This window comes from Acanthopagrus latus, chromosome 14 (genome assembly GCF_904848185.1).
Source record: "Acanthopagrus latus isolate v.2019 chromosome 14, fAcaLat1.1, whole genome shotgun sequence".
NCBI classification, from domain to species: domain Eukaryota; kingdom Metazoa; phylum Chordata; class Actinopteri; order Spariformes; family Sparidae; genus Acanthopagrus; species Acanthopagrus latus.
In genome coordinates, this window is record NC_051052.1 from 3,658,213 (window position 1) to 3,680,254 (window position 22,042).

The 22,042-nt window shown below is 41.8% G+C and overlaps 1 protein-coding gene across 3 annotated transcripts in view; it reads right to left on the reverse strand.

Annotated features, from left to right (window-relative positions):
• Positions 1 to 22,042, reverse strand: part of chst11 (carbohydrate (chondroitin 4) sulfotransferase 11) — an 84,390-nt gene that overhangs the window by 27,735 nt on the left and 34,613 nt on the right. The gene's annotated exons all lie outside the window — the stretch shown is intronic.

Here is a 22,042-nt window from a genome sequence, read left to right on the forward strand (position 1 = left end):
TGTTTCATGAACGGTAGTAAAACAGAAATGCTCTATTTGACGTGCCTGTAATTCTACTAATTATAAGAGATCAAAACCTGATGTCACACATTAGCTACTGTGACTGAATGCTATCTCTTACTGAACATTTCATTCTATATTTTTGTATAAAAGAATATGTATCTATGGTTAATCCATGGATCTGCTATAGCGCTCTTAAGAGAATTTAGAGTTTGAGAGCAGTAATGTTAAAGCAGCAACAAGTAGCTCTGATTCTTTGTCAATTCTGGTGGCCCCTGTGGAGGCCCTCAGAGCAAGTAAACTTTGTTTTGGCGCAGTACCACCAGACTAGAGAGCAGCTTCTTTCCTCAGTCTGTGAGACCCTGGACTTCATCCTCAGCACTCCCAAATACAAAATTATTTATTTTATGCCTTGTCAGAATCTGACCTGGTGTCAGGCATTAGGAATACTTACTAATATCAGGTTCACATACCATTAAATTCTTAAGATTGAAAAACAAACAAACAAACAAAAACTACAGCTCCCAAGATAATAATGTCTCTTAAAGAGCAGTGTGGGCAGTTTCACCGATCAGCCACAACACAGGTGATGTGAATAACTTGATCAGAAACCACAAATTCATCATCTCGTAAGAATGCAATGTTGTGCTGGGAAACCTTTGGACCTGGCATTCCCAAAACTGTTCACCTGCTCCACCTCAGCAACACTGATGTGGATAAGGAGTGTGTCTTTGCCTCCTTTCTGAAATCAACAATCAGCTCCATGGTTTTGCTGATGTGTGAGTGTGAAGACTGAGTGAAGAGCAGTAGATATAGCAATCCTCATCCAAGGTAACATGATAACTGGACTGCATAATTCACATGATTAGAGCAAACAACTCATTTGACTCTTTGAAAAAATGAAAATAATTATGCAATTAATAATAAACCTACAGTAATATATTAGTTATATTTACATATTGACATTATCTCCTGGATATGATGTCAAGCCTCCGTGTAACATCAACTTCAAGCATCTGTTCTTCAGCAGCCACATTATTAATATAGTTTAAAGCTGATTTGCCCATTTTGTGCATGTGCATGAGTATGATGCATTTAAATACATTTGCATCTCATTTATAAGTAAAACGTTCTTTATAGCTGGTAACCTTCTCTGTCATCACTCTGTCATCACTATATTAAACAATATAGCAATCAAGACTGCTGTTCAACATACAATGAGCCGTGACCAAATTTTGTGCTTAAACAGGTATCTCAAAAAGAAATACAGCTGAAATGACTGTCTTTTACGTGCCTGCGCCCAGGAGCTCATTGCCTCATAAATAGGAGGTTGTTATATACAATTGCATAAGTGGACACAGTTCTGTATAAATGTTTGCCTCTATTTGCAAAGTGCTGTGGGAGCAGTACAGGATGCAAATTTGCACAACTGCTGCGGAGAGCAGATAATGTCAGAATCCACATTTGCTCATCTACACACCTGCTCATGCGCTCAACTGTAAACTCACAAATCTGTTGACAGCAAACATGTAAATCTGTCTCTGCTTTCCAGTCGGCGCGCACTCAATATCGGCATAATGAGGACGTCGTCTGTCACTGTCAGTGTTTTCATCTCATCTTATCGAGTATTTTTTTCTGTGCTGCCTCAGTGGCCAAACATCCCTTCAAAATAACAGTAAGGGTTCGTCTGATCTCGCTCTCATCATACATGTCAAAGGAAGTTCAAGGCAAAGAAAAGGATTTCACGGCGGGCCTTTTGATTAAAAAAAAAAAAAAATGCTGGTTAAAAATTAAAATATGGTGTGTGCTAAGGGTTTCTGCTGACCACAAATACGCCCAGTATCCCTGCATGTGAACTGTAATCCCTCTGTTGGCTCGAACCAGATCCATTGACAGATCCCCGGGGAGTGAGCTGAGCGCTTGTTAGTGTAACGAGCCTCAACAGATGCCCATGACCTTCAAACACAGAGGGGAGGATAGAGGGAGGCGAGGGATGTCTTTACCCCGTCAGAACACACACACACACACACACACACACACACACACACACACACACACACACACACACACAGATTGATAACCTGAAGCTGGTCCGTAATAATGCTCACTCAAGTCCTACTGTGGACAATGTAAACAGGCAATTACTGCTTTCTCAGAGGAAGTGGGCTTTAAGTGTAATAACGCAATCATGGAATATTTGCTTTTTAGGCTCGCTCACAAAATAAGGCAACAACACAAAGCTTTGCGCACACACAATTTCACAGGCAGCCTGCTGATTCGACAGAGCATTGGTGTCAACTGATTGCTGTGGACACAGGCTTAAGGTGGAGCTCAAGGTAATGAAGATTCGGCTCCGGTGCAAATGTGTGTGTGCGTGTGTGTGTGTGATTGCGCCACGTGGCACTGATGGGTCACAGAGCCGTGGTGATATTTATCTGCTAGCACCAGTGAGCCTGCTGCTAATGACGACGGATGCCAGAATAAATCAGGTTGAAAGCTGGCCCGTGCTGTGTGTAAACGCCAACACATTCAGTGCCTCCAGTCATCTGTCATTCCCATGAGGGACGCTCAAGCTAGAATTGGTGGACTTGAAAAGGGAGGATGTGCTATGGCTAAACTAAGTTGTGGCCACCATTGCAATGGTAGCATCTCGCCTCTAAATTTGCATGCATGTAATTTATTTCACTTGTAAACACTTTAAACAGTTTTTTCCAGAAAATAGGAAATAGGATATTGTTGACCTGGTTTCATGCTTAAAATAGGGCCATCGAAAAAACACTGAGGTCAATTTATTTTCAGCTTTGAATACAGATAACAGTAATATCAGTTCACAGAAATGAATCTGAAAGATTGGAATCTGCAGATTCCACGTGACGGAAAAGCTTTTATTGTGAAGGAGCACTGGAAGCATACAATTTAGCCAGCAATTTGAATTTGTTGTTGTTTGATTTTAGGATCTGCTGAATTATTGCACTTTACTGCTCTGGCAAAATACAGCAGGGAGCATTAGCAATTTTATGATTATTGTCATACGCTATTAGCCATGCTAATGTTAGCCTCTGTGTACTGTGTATATATGTTTGGCCTCATTGTGGTGATGTTGAGCTAATAATAGTCTTTGAATCTGTTTTATGTGTTTGTGGCAAACGTTTTATTGTCATTATCTCATGTGAAATGTTGATTAAGGCTCAAATGTATTATCATAAGGCATATCTTTGGTAAGAATCACCTACAAAGGTTAATTTTATTTATTTATTTTATTTCATTTATCTGTCCTTTAGCTCTTACGGTGTTGAAAGAAGAATGGATATGAATGAAAGGAAAAGGAGATTTATGTTCCAATAGGGATGACGGCTGAGCATATATAAAGGCTTCTTTGAAAACATCAGCAAGCTTCACCATTGTCCGACTGTGGTTCGCTACACAGTCAACTGTGGAAGGTGTGTGTCGTGCAGGCCCTGCTCCAGTTGCCTGCCCACGAGGATCAAAGTTCAATAAAGTCGACCATTTCAGTTGATGGCATCTAATTTCTTCTGCGTTTCTAAATGATTTCGAGGTGGAACCAATTTCTGTGTAGGCTTATGCTGATAATAAAAGAGAAAAGATCCCTTTTCTAAATCTATTTGTCCTCACATGGTACCTTAGTCCCCTGCACAAACAATAACACAGACATACACACACACACACACACACACACACACCCTGACCAACATAAGCGTAAATTAAATCCATCCACACAGGCCTTATCGCTGCGCTTCGGTCTGCTCTGCTGCCTCCAGGTATATACATAAACACTCACATCATAAGCAAGTAGACACGGGCGCGGTCCTGTTTAATCTGTCAATAATCCTGTCTCTCCTGTCTCTGGTCTGCCTGCGGCTTTCAACTGAACATTCACACACACACTGAAGTACTGGTTAAAGTGCGACGCAGCTGGGAAACAAAACAGTCGAGCACGGTGTGTAACCAGTGTATGCCCACCCAGTCACCGGGAACAATAAGGTCAGCCTTAGTCCCACGGCAACACCTGGCTCATTGGTTGGTGGGAACGGAGCCGTAACCATGGAAACCGCTACCCTTCACCATCCCCTCACCTGCGCCGGCTGGCTGGATTCCGCCGGTCTGGAATCAGGTAAGGTCATGGGAAAGCAGAGCCTTTTCATTTCCTCAGTGCTGACAGGTACTGTGCGCTACTGTACACACAGAAACACACTCACACTCATGATGATGTGCGCAGTGGCTCGCCTATTACAATAACTATGAGGTCAGGGTTGCAGAGTCAGATTGTAAGCTTTGAAAGTTTAGTTTCCCTGAATTCATTCTTGAAAAAAATGCATATTTTTATATTACATCCAGCGGAGGCAATCAGTAAAGCAAGACAATCTGTCTCTGGATGAGAAACGTCACTGTCGGTATTTAAGAGCTCTAAACATCCAAAAAGAGCTCCTGCAGCCACAAAGTCCAAACATGTTAGCAGAGAGTGGAAGTCGAGGGAAGGTTATTGGGCAAACAACCAGCATCCACCAACTCTTTCCTCAAACATATTGGTCAACTTGATGGTTAATAAGAAGGAAGTTTCAATGACTCCCAACATTTGCTCCTAATTCGGCCTTTTCTGACTAAATGTGCAAGGAGCTCCTCACTGTGACCTCTGAATTATTGAGCCATGACTTAAAAGAACTCCATTAACTACCCTCTCCCTTCGCCTCGCTCCTCCCCTCCTCACCCCCCTAATTGCCCCTCCTACCCCCCTTGGCTGTAACACTGAGCGGTGCTCCTTTCAGCCCAAATATCAGCGGCCCAGTCAGAATATCCCCTGAAGGTTAAGAGGCGCTCTGTGTGCTCCACACACACGCACACACCACATAAACACAGCACACACACTATTCAACTTTCATACTATACTCTCATCAGTCTGAGCAAGGATGGTGTCACAAAGACAACTCTCTGCCTCTCCTTCTCCTCTGTGGCACCGTCACCTGCTCTGTTTATTAGTCCTTATAAAAGCAGGTGGAGAGAAGCTGGGAAGCTTCCAGCTCAACACAACAATCAGACCTTTCTGTCATCCACTAAGAACCGGAGGGAACACTTAATGTGCCATCTCGTAAAAACGTAATGCTCCCATGCTGCTTCCCAAAGCGCGGCTCCTCTAAATTAAGCTGTGTTGTGCCCAAGAAGGTCAGAAACAGACAGATTTCACAATCCACTTAAAACATCCAACATAATGCCTTTGTTGGCTTTGAAAGGACACCACAATGAGAATGCCACCCGATGCCGCCTCTGCCAAGTAACAAGACTGGAAACTGACGGGGAGATCATGAGCGGTAAAAAACATCAGAGAGCTCAGAGCAGCACTGTGTGTATCACTCTGTGCATCACCCATCCTTTTCATTAGATTTTGCTTTTGTGTCCTTTCCACAAGGAGGGTTGTGGCCATCCTGTTTGTTTACTGGGGCCTGCATTCATTATAACCTGCAGTCGCTCAGTTCTCAACATTAAAGTAGAGAATTCTCTTGGGAGTTAGGAAATAATAAAGTTCTCATAAAGGTGAAGAAGTACACTTAAAAGGATCATTCTGGTTTATTCTAGCTTGGGTCTTATTTTGGAAAACAGGAACAGTAATAGGTCTTTAACATGCCTGTTTTAAATCACACAAATCAGTTATGTCGCTAAAACCTAACCAAACAGTTGTTTTTTTTTACTAAACCTAACATAATACTTTATGTGCCTAAACCTACCTCTCTCTCAACCCAGCTATTCTAGGCAGATGTCCGCCCACCATTAAGTCTGGTTTAAGTTTTTTTCTCACAACTGTCCCCAAGTGCTTGCTCATTGGGTAAAGTTGGGGCTCTATAAATAAACTGATCAAGGAATATGGTCTAGACCTGATCAATTTGGAAAGTGTCACAAGATGACTTTTGTTGTGAATCGGCATTGTACAAACCTTATGAAGAGCTGGTAAGCTGCAAAAGTCATGTTGTTTTGGGAACATGACTGTACTCTGATTTTGGAGTTAAAGTTGACATAAGAAATGTTGATGTTGCTCTGTGTTGGCTGTATGGGAAACTGCTGAAGCTTAAGTTTGTAGTAAAATTGAAGAATTTCTGGTTTAACTTTAACTTAAAGACTCTTTTTTTAAACAGTTTGATAAATCCAGACTCTGACCTCATTTGACATGTTTTAAAAGGAGCTAGACACACAGGGTTGTTCAGACTAAATACAACATCCCAAAGGGCAGTAAATACCAATTTGGTACACCTCATGAAGTCTGATTTGTTGTTAAGACTGTCAGTTATTGATTCAACGCAGTAGTCAAGCTTTCCAACGTAACTATTGCAGAACCTCATGCGCTGCAGTCAGTAAGTACTACACCGCACTATATTTTCTCAGCGTTTGATTACACATAAGGCGTCCTGTAAACAACAGGCCCGCTCCCGCAAGTGCATAGTACAGGCCTGCATTCACATATAACATCTGCCGCCATTTCTCAGCGAAAGATTATGGGCCGCCGGAGGAGGATTAATTTGTCGCTAATCTTACTTTCACAGTGGGTGAGGCTTGGTGGGGGGGGGATCCATTTCACATTGGTCCGCCAACGCACACACACACACACACACAGGATTGATTGGGTTTAAACGGTGATGTACAGTGCAGCACCTCTTTATGGGTATGTGTGTGTATGAAGGGGTTTTTATCATCCTACACAAATACTTAAGCGCTGCCAAATTGGGATTTAAATGAAGAATGCAAGCAGAGCATGGAAGTGGAGATACAGGTGATTAGCAGTGTTGACAGTGCTTCATTAAACAAAGCTCAATAAAAACTTGTAAAAGGTGACTGTGTGTGTGTGTGTGTGTGCCACCAATCAAGTCTCCGGCGGTGATGATTGGCTGCGCGCGTCTCTTCCTGGTTAGAGTGCTCCATCTAATCCTCTTAATGATGATTACTAACATGACGATAATACACAAGCAATTTACAGTCCTCACCTCAGGCTCAGAGACAGAGTCAGGAGGGGAGAGAAGATATTACTCCTAACCAAGTTTCTACTGCACTCGGCTTTATCTTCAGTCTCTATCATTATAATCCCACAAGCCTTGAACGACAGCATTGTGCAGCAGGAGGTGCCGAGCAGTTCATCACAGTTTGACAATAAGCCTCACACTGTGAGAGCCGCGGAACTGTTTCGCTTACCAACCCAAACATCTTGCGCGGGGATACATATCTGCCGGCGATCAGATTTTATTGTTGCCATTTGTTTGACATGTATCAAGCAAACGGCAATGATGAAGTCCATCACTGCAGGGAAGCTAAACTGACTGAGGCCACTTAAAATGTCTATCCCGAAAACCAGATTTAAGTGATGAAAATGCAGTTTAGATAGATGGACGTATTGTCATATTAAAACAGTGTAAGGCCTCATTCAGACAGCGTAAGGCACGTGGCGGTGTGGGAGTGTCATGCCATGGTTTGTTGGCGATGTGGTCGATGTGCTTTTTGATCATCCACGCAGTTAGCATTTGCTAGCCATGCTAATAGTGTTCTAGTCTGATTGCCAACTTGTGTTATAGGCCACCACATTTTTTTTTTAAACGTGACAGTTTGTAAGATATACATTAAATCCATGTGTCTGAATGACTATTCCTCTTTGCATGTATGTGTGATTATTAGTTGTGTGATCATTTTCAAACAGTTGCTCTCCTACACTTAATGTAAATAGGAGTGAGTTATTATTGGATGAGTATAACAAACTTTGCGATACTGCGCTAAAAAAATGTTGTGGTACCACAGCAGGACAGTTACGACATCCCGTGCTTGTAAAGCTCAGGCATTTAACAAGGGAAATCAGGGTAAATACATTCCACGATCTCTCATTGTTATTACATTGTTCTGTTTGAGAAGGAGAGGGGGCAATCATACTGCTCAAGAAGACAGACTTCTCAGAAGACCCGCCCTACTCCTGCCTCTGATTGACTGGCTTTGTTCGCTGTATTTGCAATGCTGGACTCAAACTGTTAACTTGCGCAGTAGCTCTGGTCATTTTTGTTTTTGAGCTGTGTTTAAGCTGTAGTAACACTCTTCACACTGACAGAACGATCTATTCTGTTGCTCCTGTCTGATTTTTGTGGTTCTAGATGTCTGCTTGGGAGATCAGGTGATCAGTGTGGCCCGCAGCCAGGTGTGTGTTCTCGCCTGTCCTATTGTGTCACGACCCCCTGGGTGCACTGGTACAACCATGGCTACTTTCTGCACATGCTTAGGTCATGGCTAGCTACTATTATTTTCCAATAGAAGGAAAGCAGAGGTATGTCAAGTAAAAGGTAATAGCAAATTGTATACGAATAATAAATACAGACTGTCCTACACTGCCAATTTGCACAGAATGTGCACCCCTGTAGTCCCGAGCATGTGCATCAGAGGGCTGCTTCACATTTCACAATGTCAGCTCACAGTATGTTCCTACACGACAGTAAAAAACACAAATTCAAGCGTACTCATTGTTGCTGGCGGATGAAGTGATTCTAACTCGGTGCCTGTGATAAACAAAAGGAGAGACAGAAGAATGCAAAAGCAGCTGAGACAAAGATAACACCTGACAGCTTTTGAAACATCTACATCACAAGAATAGTGAACAGTGAAGCTTTTCAGGCCTCTTTTAACACATCAGATCTGTCGCCGAGCACACTGGAGCATAAAGCACAGCGGCAGATGCAGCAGGTCAGGAGGAGGAAGGGTGAAGACGAAGAGGACTCACATCCAGGCAGTGGACGTTTCGCTCAGACAGCCTCTCCCATCGCCCTGCCACAGGCTTTCATTCATTTAACATGAGGGATTTCATTACTGATGCATTATTTCTATGCAGACGCACTGCGGTAACATGTACTGGAAATATGCTTCAGTATGTATACATTGATAGTGCACATGAAATCTAAGCCTGGTCCTGCTGTGCTTTGTGTTTAATCATACATTCCATCTTTTTTATTCATAGGATGGGGATCATTGTTATTTCTCCACTGGCTCTTGGTTCATGAGGCCAGAATGCACTGCAGCTACTGGAGTACTGCGCGTGTTGCTTTTTTATTTAATGCGGCCGATGAGATAATTTATGGATCCTGACAAAACACGTTTAATGAACACATTCATTATTATGTTAGAATCTTTGGGATAAATGTTGTTTCAGGGAAATAAATAATACATTTGCAGCTTCAAGGCTTCTTCCATTAATTAGCTCAATAATTAATGCCTGACGAGGGGAAACACAGTAATCACTCGGTATTTAGTAATATTATTATGCTGCAAGATTATGCATGCAATCACAAACAAACATGGCTTCAGTTTTGGTGAGAATGACCACAGCGGAGGACAAGAAAGCCTGTCTTTCTTTTTCTTTAAATCCTGTCCTGTTCATTTCTCTTCCTATTCATTCATATGGACTCAAGGTCAGCCAAACTGGCCATGAGGATCAACTGATTCACAGAGGAAAAATCAAACAAGTAAGTTGCCATGGTTCAAGATTGGAGCTGAAATCTTGAGTCACATCCTTTGGCTGATCACATCAAGTACCACCTAAAACACGAATATGCAACTCATCACACAACGGGGCAAAAATAACAAAATATGCCTTTTTTTTTTGCACCTCCAGTTGTGCATTCCAATGAACTCAGAACTCGAAAAAAGAAAATCACAGCTGACATGGACAAGTGCAATGGAACGGTCATCCAGATTAGAATAATTCAACGTTGAAACTCAGACAAGATCGACAAGTTTCCAGCGGAATCACTGTGCCCTCCTGCTTGTCCTTGATGGATTTTTACCTCTGGCATCTTGCACAAGCATATCAACAAAAAGGCTGGGCTAAAAAACTCTTTAAAGCATTTGCTGCTGCTCCTGAATCTTAAAGGCAACTTTGATTAGCATAACCACACTGTTATCAACGACCAGCTTCTCTCATTTGGATTTGAGGCAGGTAGGAGTAGGCAAAATAGTGTGTCTTAATTAAGGATCAGCTCACACAACTGACAACACAGTACTTCAATTCTCTGTTGGTGTGTGTGTGCCTCACTGCAGAGAGTGATGAATTCATGTCTCAACATTTCGAGATACCTGTCTCTGATACTTTTCGCCATCATTGTTCAAGACAGCATTGTGTTTCACATTACATTTTTACACTATGCATAATCCAACGTCTGTCAGCAGTTTTCAATAGGTCTATTTATCTGATAGAAAGTAGAACCAATGAAAACTTTTTCTAAGCGAAGTATGTGGAAAGATGATGTTGATTTTTTTTTTTTTTAATCTTTTTATTTTTTAAGGCAGTTGGACAATGATGGGAGCATCACAAACTAGATTCCATTCCCTTCCGCTGTATTGGGGTGGATGCAGAGAAAGAGATCCCAGGCACCGATAAAACTAAGACTATCTGCATGGCTGGCTGCCAGTGGACGTAAATGGGAAAATGTGTTTATGCTATTCTGGTGATCAGACCCTTATAACCTCTGCAAGCTCCCATCAACGACAGCATCTCATCACTTCCACATATGCTTATTCTCAATGTCCCAGGACTCCTGAGTCATACTGTGGCTGCCTTCTCACTGTCTGAGTCAACGGTCCCTGCACTAAAAAGGGAAGTAGTTCATATTGAGTAGCCTTAAGAGGGGAACCAAGACCTAAGACCTAAGAACAAGTCTGCCCAAAAATGAAAATTCTGTCTTCATCTACTCACCCCCATGTTGATGGAAAGCTGGGTGAAGTTTCGTAGTCCACAAACATTTTTGGAGCTTCACACTAAAAAAGTGTTTCTTCTAAACATCTGAAGTAGATGGGGACATTTACTACTGTGCACAGTGTTTGATTGAATTGATTTTAAAACAACAGCTTAACACCTAGATTTAAGCCCTAAAGAGGGTATAAATTACGTCTTTTTCAAATCAGTTTGGGACCTCTGAGTTACAGAATTGGATTAGGCCAGACAAGCTGTATGAGGCCATTCTGTACTTTTATTTCCATAGACATTTTCCCATCCACTTCAATTGTTTGGGAGAATGCTGCAATACTGTTTTGCCGTGAAGCTCCACGTTTTGTGGCTCGTGAAATTTCATCCGACTTTCTGTCCGCATGGATCTGAGTATGTATTGACTGAATTTTCATTTTTGGGTGAACTTTTCCTTTACTCTTTGTGGCTGTGCTATGACCCCAAATAACACACATGTCAGCACAAGTCATTCAGAAAGTGTAAGGGTATGATGTCTTCAAGTTTAAAGATTTTCATGCCAGACATTTAGAGGAAGCCTCCAAAGTTTAATAATTCACAAGAGAAAGCTTTTGAACCCGACTTCAGACCATGGTGTGAGAGTAAATGTCTCCCTTTTAATCCTAAAAATGGAAATTGTGTTGAGTTCAGTGACATTTTATTGGTAGGGTAACTTCTGGCTTAAAACAGAGGGCGTTTTACAAAACTTTTATTGAACAAGTAAGAAAATAAAATGTGCAAACAAAATAAAGTTTTATTAAGAATCTCCATCATATCAGAAGTTTGCAATGCAATAATGGTTTCAGTAGGCGGACAGAGACGGAGGCAATGCGGACTTAATGGAGCTCAAGGCTTTGATGGATGGCAGGAAGTCAACAAGTGATGACTGTTTATAATCCGCCCCTCCCCTGGGAGACACACTCACACACACTCTCACACACCCACATACATACACTCTGAGAGACTGGAAATGGACCAGCGGTGAAATGCAGTCAGCCATTGGCCAATTCAGTCAGAAGGTGACCAAGCGTGGAGGAGACCCAGTCACATGAGAGGGGCTGACTGGGGCACCGGAGCAGACTCCGCAAAAACCACGAGACCACGCAGACGCTGCAGGGGGGAGTCATGAGGACAGAGAGAGGAGAGACTTCTGCCTAGATACAGACAGGCAGACCGGAGAGATCAGAGTGAACCCACTGAACCTTTTCTCACATGCCCTGTGGGAGTCTCCCACACTCCAACACACACTTCATGCCACGCACCATCCACTTCCCCTTTCTCCACCGTGCAATAAAGAGTGTGAATGGAAGCAAGCATGAACTAAGTGAAGAAGAAAAAAAAACGAGTCTGGGATCAGACGGTGGTATCTGATCCCCGAGGCTTGAAGGCGAGCTGACAAGTCGAGCTGTCATCCGCAAAACATCACAGACTGGCAGGCATGGCAGGCAGACAGGCAGTCAGGCGGACACAGAAGGCATGCTGGGAGAAGAATCAGATGACGCGGGGCAGCAACAAAGCCACTTAATTCCCCCCAAAAAACTACAGAGTAAAATTATCTTTGTCTTCCCTGGTCCTCTCTGCCTGCACTCCAGGGTCTTATGCATAAAACATCTAAAGTTGCAGAAACGCTATGAGTTGACGGGAGGTCGTGAGTAATTCATGAGAGATTTTAGCCGCGAGATTCCTTCAAGGAAGGAGAGATATTGAGCAGTAATGATGATGACATGAGGGGCCTGACTGTGATCAGACATATGGAGTTGCGTTTAAAATCTGTTTGCAGTGGCAAGATTTAAAAGTAACTTAAAACCATATGTACTGCATGTAAAAAAAAAATAAAAAAAAAAAAAAAGGGTGCCGCTTAATAATTGGATTACACTTTTAAAGTCTTTAGATGAAGTCGCAACTGACTTTGTTAATGGCTGAGGAGGGATTTATTAACACCTCACAGATAAATGAAAAATCATTAGTCGAGGCAGGAAAAGAAATAACTCTTGCTGTAAGTCAGTTAAGTGAAAAATCCTTTTGTTTTGTCAATGTCTTCTATCAGCGCGGCCTGTTAAGTAGTTATTAAACATTCATGATGTGATCACCAACATCTGAGAAAGCCTTTAAATGTATAATTGGTTTTCTTGATTTACATTTGTCAAGGACTTAGTCCGGTCACGTGAGGTTACTACCAAACTGCAAGCATTTGTTCATTTTTGGAAGTTCTTATTGTTCTGTTTGATTGATAATGGATCACCACAGTGAGGAGGGCATGTGGAATGTGTGTAATAACTTCCATAACGCATTGATCAGATGTAGTAGTAGGAGTATATATATATATATATATATATATATATCTATATATATATATATATAGATATATATATATATATATATGCTGTTAATCCATCTGACACCATCATCATAAAAAAAACAAAACAAATATATTGCCTTATGATTAATCTCAAAAATCTCCGGTCAGGTCCTTTCATCCACCAGAAGTATTCACATAGCCAGAGATCAACCCTCCACCCACTGCAGCCTGTTCAGTACGGAGCAGTTTGGTAATGAACGTTACAAATAAAGGATTGAATCTTTGAATTAAATGGTTAATGATATCATTTTTATAATCCCTTTAACCCTCCGGCCTGTAATCTTTCAATCAAAGCAGAGGTTACATTGTTCAAATAATAGATATTTAAGTGTGAAATGAGACTCTGTAGAAATTCTAATTCTTAATATTCAGCAGAAGGTCACCTTCAGTCGCCTGAAAAAGCTGTTCAGCTTCTCCCTGCGAAGATTAATGAATAAATTCAGTGCTAAAACTCATGGGTGTGATTCCTTTTTTATACACCAGCAGTTAGAAAAACTCTATTTCCTCAGGTTTGATGTGAAGCTGGAGGCATAAAAGCCTGAGGGAATCTTCCAAATACAGCTGTGAATGCATATACATTGCACTCTAGCCAGTACCTGAAATCTTAGAAAAGCCATCAGTTTTGAAAATCACCAACCCACAATAAAGAGGCCAAGGATCAATACCACAGGGGTGTGATAATAGTCGTAAGAAATGGAGTTGGACATTACAGTGTCCTTGGTTTATATAGCCAGATGGAAGTGCCACACAAAGAAATATGAGTCAGACGCAGCGGCTCCATCAGAACACAAGCCTGAGAAGAGGAGCGATGGCGCAAGAGTGGACGTGAAGTGATTCTTAAAAAGATTCGTTATCAATTCAAGCTGAACATAAGGAGGGACTGCAGCTCTGCCTGTGGCAGTTAGCTCATAAGAAGAATGAGGCCCAGGTGGAGCGATGCCCCAGCTGCTGCAGGTGAGGTGGGGAGGGGGTGTGAACGCTAACAGCCTGGTTCAGGAAGGTGGCTTGACACACTGAAGAATCTAGCCATACACTCATTCCAATAGATAATCCATGTGTGTTGTTCAATGCACGGCAGGAGTTCCTGGGATGAAATGTTGTGATGTTCTTCTTAAATTCTCTTAACTAGCTTTATTCTCCTTATGTTAGTATTTTCCTACATTTCCCAGAACGACTTTTGATAACTCCAAAAGACATTTTTATAGATAATGCAGATGACAAGACCAATGCTATTGTGTCTGCTCACTTAGTATAGAGTTAGAGCCAGCTATCGATTAGCTTTGTTTCGCATAAAGACTGGAGGCAGGGGGGAAACCGCTCCAGCTCGCTAATTAACACATTATGGGTGCATTTATTGGTAGCCATTCAGAATGGCTGAGCGCAAGCTGGCAAAAACTGGACCTTTTTATATATTCAGAGAGCTTTTGGAATATACTGTTAGTCAAAGCAGCACATTCTGGAAGTCAGGGTTTCATGAACAGATGAATTCCTAGCTAAATGTAACAAACACATATGAACTGATGGAGGAATTAACATATGTAATCAATCAGAGTAATAAAACACACACATTAAACATTAAAAACATTACACTCCTTTTTCATTACATGGGGAAAAAAAAGCCAAAATGATTACTCCTTATGATTTACGGGGCAGATTTTTTTTCTTCATTGTACAAATTTTGTTAGTGAAATCAACACTCTGACTAGCTTAATCACAACCAACAGTCTGCTGCAGTGGGAGGCATGTGCATCACCGCTTAGCAAGGGGGTTGTCTCCGCCTGGGTTGACTGAAAACATGTATCATATCTCAATGTAAGCCATGTAAAGCATGTGCAGGGCAGAAAAACATGACCCGAAGAGAGAAAAGTTAGATACGCAGAAACCTGCTCACATGCCAGTCGATAATTAAGCATGAAATCAGGAGCAAAAGCATTCAGCGCTGTGACTGTGGTGACTAATAACCTGGGTGCTGTTCTTCAGACATGGACAACTGAGATGACTGGGATTGGATTGTTGATTGATATTTCAGTTCCAGAATATCTTTTTAGATATAGCTACTTAAAACACTTATACTACTAATACTTGTACATCAAAAATGCATTCAATGGACATGTGTATTGTGGAAAGTGTTGCTCAAGGTGACAAACCCCCAGGATAATTCAGATTCAGTGAGGGAGGCCCCGACCACCTATAAGAATTGAGGGTACATGCACTGAACCTTTTCGGGTTCCTAGCCATTTCTGTGGCTAAGGATGGGCAGATTTTTCTGAAAAGGTGTAAACGGTCTTGTCTTAAAATGTGCTCAGACAACACCTTATACGAAGAAATCTGTTTGGAGCTAAATGAAGCCTTTACTCTCCGTGTCCTGGCCCAAAGGCACAATTCAAAAAGACAATGACTGTGAGTTAAAACGAGCCTGGACCCTGCAGTTCAGACATTAAGCTTTAAAAAAAAAAAAAAAAAAAAAAATGACAGTAGGAGGAGAAGGGATTTAAGCATGTTTCATGCTGATGGGCTTAAACTGTATCCTGAAGTGTTTTTGGGTCATTGAAAAAACAATCTGAGCCTGCTTTAAGACTCTCAGCTCAATACCGTGTGCCATTTATAGGAACTGATGTCCACAGCAGCTGCTGTACAGACTCCTTTTTTTCCCTCTGGATGGATGACAAATTTATGAACATCAATACCTGTGTGATATTTCAAACATACTCTCCTTCATCTGTTTGAAGCTCCTCTGCAGTGCTTCTGTTATTTCCACTGAGGCCCCCCGTGCTAAAAATATACCCGTCTCTGTTACCAAGACACTTCGAATAAAAGCGGCCGGCGACCATACAACGTGTCTCCAGTGCATCGATTGCAATTCATTGTTCAAATTTCAAACTGTTGCGACTTGATACGTGACTGCCCACACAGCCCCCGACCACAGCCCAGCAGGGAGCCGTGTGATTACACACAGCTGAGTGGAATCAGCGTGGACTTTGCTGTGACACAACACAGCAGGGGTTGGGGGGGGGGGGGGCGGGGGGCATTCAGGCAGTCAAACACTGCCGCTAAATGCTCCCAGCAATCCTGCTGCTGAATCAGATCACTGGGTCAGATTAAAGAATGGGATGAGAGAGGTCAGCACCACTGGAATAAGGACACACACGCACAGATACACATGGACATGAGTAATAAAGATCTGTCATACACAAGGACGCCCACAGGCTGAAACAGCCTACAGTGCACACAAGGAGGAAGTGACTAGAACCACACACATGCACGCGCACGCGCACACCAAGTGTACCACTTCCATTAAAGTTCTCGATCAGATAGCAGCCAGCTCATCAGTGTTAAGAAGACAACACTCGCTGCTTAAATCCTTTAAAACCCTCCAGAGCACTCTGATCCCAAAATGGCTTAGCACGGGAAACCATATAGACACACACACATGCACACACACGCACACCAGAGGTTTACCTTTTCTCTCTAGTAGGAGGGTAACTGACCTCTCTCTGGAACTAATCACCCCTCAGTGAAACATAAAACACACGTGCAACAGCACATAATCCACCTTGCACATTATCTCAACATCCTTGAAGGGATGCTCTGTGTGTGTGTGTGTGTGTGTGTGTGTGTGTGTGTGTGTGTGTGTGTGTGTGTGTGTGTGTGTGTGTGTGTGTGTGTGTGTGTGTGTGTTGGTCATCAGGAGTTGACAAGCCTTGACTGCATGAAGTGTACATGTCTCTATTTCTACAATGAATGATGAGAAGTGTGGGTTGGGAAACATCCTCAAATTAGTATTTGACCAATGTGGTTCTACTTGCATGAGATCTACCAAAGATATCATGCTAAAATATTTCTTTGCTTAAAGTGAGAGTCACCCACACTGAACGTACTTGAATAAAGTCTTATGGTATCTGACAATAAATCAACTTGAGTATTAAAAGTACAAGTAAAAGCAATTTATGTATGTATATGCAGAATACAAGGGGTTGACAGATGATTAGTTCTGATCTGGTTAATAAAATAAGAAGAAAAGTTAATTGAAAAATATATTCCTTTGGCTTGGAACATTCAATCTGCAAAGTAACTAGTTACTTAACTTATCAAATAAATGTGGTAAAATACAAGTACAGTACCTGCCTCCAAAAGTATAAAGTATTAGTCTAAAGTTACTGAAAAGGGAAATACTTTAGTTGAGCACAAGTATCTCAAAATGGTACTGTGGCAGTGACAATGAGCATTATGCATGTAGGTGTTTTATCATCATTGATGTTGCCTCTATTGCTTCATGTGTTTTGTGATTTTGCTTTACTGTTTTAAATGTACTGTCATTTTTACATGTATTTTTTTATTATGTGTTGTTATCAGGGCATTGTTGCAAGACAGAGCTCTCAGCGGCTTCTTGGTGACCTCAAAGATGGTGTAACCTCCACTCATTGAGCTTAACTCTAATGCCAACACATTGGTCTGTGAGCAGTTAAGTAAATAACCTATAGTATATACTATATACTGGTATGTGAGAATCACTACATTCAGGTCACTCGCTCTTTCTCAGTTTCTCAAATTAGCAATCAGTGAAGGTATAGAGTTTCTTGACAATGGCGGCTAGACAATAGAGGATACTATGGTGTTGCCTCCCCTGATGCTGCATGAAGAAGAATAACATACAGTAGACTGTCACTGAATAAGACTTTAAGAAATTACTTTAGGGCATGTCCTGTTTTAAGTATAACATTATTAATGTTAATGCCCAAACTGCATTTAACTGTTTTACACACCACCATCCAATGGATGGCAGGAGAGAGCAAGTGGCTAGTCATGGTAGGGTGGACCAGCTGGACATCAAAACAGAGGAAAACTCTGTCTTTTCAATAACCTGTATCCTTAAGGTGCCTTAAGAACTTCTGACAAGATTTCCATTACACTTGTTGTCCGTGCTCCACAAAGGATGGATCATAATATTTCGGGTGACTCTAGCCGCAGATTCCAGCTAGCAGATTGGAACAAAATCAAATTATTTTCATATTATATTAATAATTAATAATCTTGTCTACTTTACTGTGGCACCACCAAAAGGACAATCATCTTCATTATAATGAACACACTGCAGCCTCCACAGGCCACTGATGGTGTTTAAGGCCTTTTTTTTTTGTATGTCTCCTCTCTTTTATCAAGTTATTTAACCGCCTGCATGTAATATTTAACAGCGCTGGGTTGTAGCTGTCTGTCAGGATTTGAACAGGTTTCCTTGCAGCAGTGTGCACCCCACTGTGGCACACACACACATACACAGCGAGCGTTACGATTTCAGTTTTTTTGGGCGCTGTGTAAGTTCGGTCTCCATCTGTGTGTTTTGATGAAAGATGCTGCTGGATGTCCAAGAGAGACGGCCTCAAATCCGTAGAGCTGTAACACATCCAAGTCAAAGCAGGGGGCTTTCAAAAGCAGGTGCACCCGACGACACACACTGAAACACACGTGCCTCCACAGCATGCAAAAAACACTCCTATTACAGCAATTTGGCTTTCTGGATCATATTTTGTGCCAATATTCAATATCTTTAATTTGGAGCCTTTTCTTGGCAGAACATGAGTCAAAAATGGACTAAAGAGAACACAAGTTTCCTCTTGTGGAAAAGCTTCTGAAAAAGCAGTTAAGTGCTTTTGGGAAACTAAAACCCTCCATTACAGCTCAAATCTGTAACTTTCCCAACGCTGCCTTCCTCTCCAGAGGAGGGAGGTAATTGAGGCGAAGCTGGAACCGAAGCGAAGATGTTGGATTTGTTGTGCGGAAGCCTGCTGTTTGAATCAGCCACTGCAACACGTGCAAAATTGCACCGAGCCAGTGAAGTGTGATACTGCTGGGGCTTAAGCTGCTGGTTGAATGCATGGAAATACAAACATGGCATGGAGCGCCTCACTGTGCCGGCTCCGTCTGGGAGCAGAAACCGAAGAGCTGTGACAATCTGCTTGCTTGCTTTGTGATTCTGATTCTATGGTACACCAATTATTTATATAAAAGATGGAATGGCCAACAAACCCTATTCTTCAATTTGGGAAAGAAATCAGCCGGGGTCAGGTTGGTGCTGGACCAATGGAATGGGAAAGCATAAGATTTAATCAATACTTTTTTTGCTTACATACCGACATACATTCAAACACAAACACACGCATGATGCCAACTCAAAGATTTTGCACAAGACAATACAGATTGATTTTAAAAAAAGAAGTAGAAGTAATAAGCTTGTAGGCATATAATGCCAATGGATCAATCAATTTGGGACCAGTTCTCTGGTTCTGGTTCTTGATTCCCATCCCTAGACTTAACCCAGACATCCCTAGACTTAACCCAAAGAGTAAAAGCCAAACCAATTCATCGCTTCATTGAGTAGAACCGAGTTGAGTTTTCTTTGTGGTTCTGTCACTATGAGCAACCCTTCCCACATAACACTTTGTCCTCACTTTAGGACAATGCAAGTGATGGAAATCAGCTGGATTTCAGTGTCCTAACTAGCTATGCTGCACAGCACAGCACAGTTTCTATTTCCACTCACGTTGAAAGCGTGATAATGGACAAGGAACAGGTGATTTATGATGTTGGAATGAAGCATTATCTATACCATACTGTCTCCTTTTACTATAAAAACCATCTCTCAACAGAGCTGATGTTGGTTTGTTTCCACGACGCAACAGATTGCGTGTATAATAGATTCGGTGTGGACACGCAGATGCAGTTAGGACACGGAGTAAGAGAAAGTTATTAGATCTATTGGTCAAAAAGATTAGATTAGTAAAGCTATAGTGCTAACTCGCCCTCTGTGCTCGACACTGATGAGCTGACCAAAAGCTTGTTAATACAGTGGGAACACTTTTAAGGGCCTAGACAATTGCTTTGCTAACTGACTATTAGGATTGTTTATTTCACTCAGAGCCTGACTGCTTCTTCCTCATTTGTCCCTATACTTATATTCTCCTTACTTTCAAAATATGCACGATTAAATATAAATAACCAAATGGAGTCAAAGTAAAACCATCTTAAATTATAGATTTTGGCGTCTAAAAGAACAGCATATAAGAAGGAATACATGGCAGTAACAAGTGCACACACTGACACAGACACACACAGGCATGTCCCTAAAGAGGGATGATTAAAGAAAAATGGAGGCACACAGATTTAAAACAGGCAGCTGAAAACTTACTGATGTACAGACAGATGGAGAGAGAGAGAGAGAGAGAGAGAGAGAGAGAGAGAGAGAGAGAGAGAGAGAGAGAGAGAGAGAGAGATTGAAGTGTAGGTGTAACAGATCATTAAGCGTGTGACTTTCCACCATTGGCTCATTTAATTGGCTTCCTTGGCTCTCGTGGCAAACAATAGGCGACTTGGCTGCTGAGGCTGCCCCTGCTGTGCCTGATGGCCCTGCTGCAAAACCATCAACAGCTTCAGTCCTCTGGAAAGATTCAGTTCTTTCTTTATTGTTAAACTGCAGCACTTTCTTAAAAAAAAATAGCAAATGCTTATTTTCAGCCTCCAACACAGTCATTTGTTTTTCATTTAAAGAAACACTACATCTGGATCCCTACCAGCATTGAATCAATTGTTCTTTGGCTGACAGCCTGACTGCTCCCCCGCCATGCATGGAGATCTATTCATCAGTTTAGCAAACATCCTGCTGACAGACATACTGATAGAAACAAACGCGTATGAATCAAATGATTAAAGATTGATGGGATTCCTTCAATAGGGCTGTTAATTTGCCAGATAGATCCCAACGCTATTATTAGAGCCCACACCATCTGTATTTGTGGATGCAGTCTGACAAAAAAAAAAGTCAGGAGCGTAATGAAGATGTTCAAAAGCTGATGTTGCTGTCAGAAGCACTCAGAGGGAACAAGACAACAAAACAAGTTGGTCTGAAAAACAAGAGTAATTGTATTTCATTGCGGCCCTCTTGTTTTCCACGGTTAGCACTTGAGTGTAGCTGAGCTGTGACCTTTGACCTTCCATTCTGCCTTAATGTGGCTCATTAGACACATTGATTACAGGATAATTAAAAAAGCATGCCGCTTAATACCCAGATGGAGCCAGACTCCGACGAAGCAGCTTCACCAGGCTGCTGATAATCAGAGATAAGCACTTTGTAACAAAAAGGGGTTTACATGCACACATGTGCACACACACAAATACACATACACACACACACACACACACACACACACACACACACACACACACACACACACACCTTAAGCAGTGGTATCTTAACTTTTCTGTCCATTTATGTTTATGGTGCCTATGCCACAGAAAGCAGAGTGAAGATTTGCATAAAAGACAATGCATTGACTCTGTTGCTCAGCTGCTCAGACTCAAAACAGCTCTAGAAAAGAGGGTCAGGTGCAGACCCAGACCTGCTGGAGGAATAAACACCCAGAATCAAATCAGATTCTGCTCTGATCCAGAGCAGTTGACTGACATGAGAGCTCAGAGAATTAATTTTGAATTAATTTTGAAAATGTGCATTTATCTTCACTGTTTATCAACCTGACTGAAGCAACAATATGTGGAGGTGACCTCCACTGCAGGTGTTCACATACTGTAACGACCACATTATTATGGGCAGGGGAAAAAGCACAATACTGGCATTTGCAAATTTACTCATCCAGACACACACCAACATTATTTGGAGTTATTCTCTTGTCACCAATGTGAGCCCAGTATTCACTCAGCTCACCAGCTCCTGAAGGAAACATCTGGCTGTTTAGCTGCTAAATGCTCCACTATGTTCACCAGCTAGTTGCTGGCTCTGCTGCCATTGGGGGAGGGCAATTGATGAACCGTGAGAGTGAACTACGCAGTAAAGCTGTAGACTGTAAACGGCAAAACAACAAGCTAAAAAATGCTGAAATGCTCAATAGAGCTTAAGTGGAACTGGCATTTGGGGTGATACTATTCTC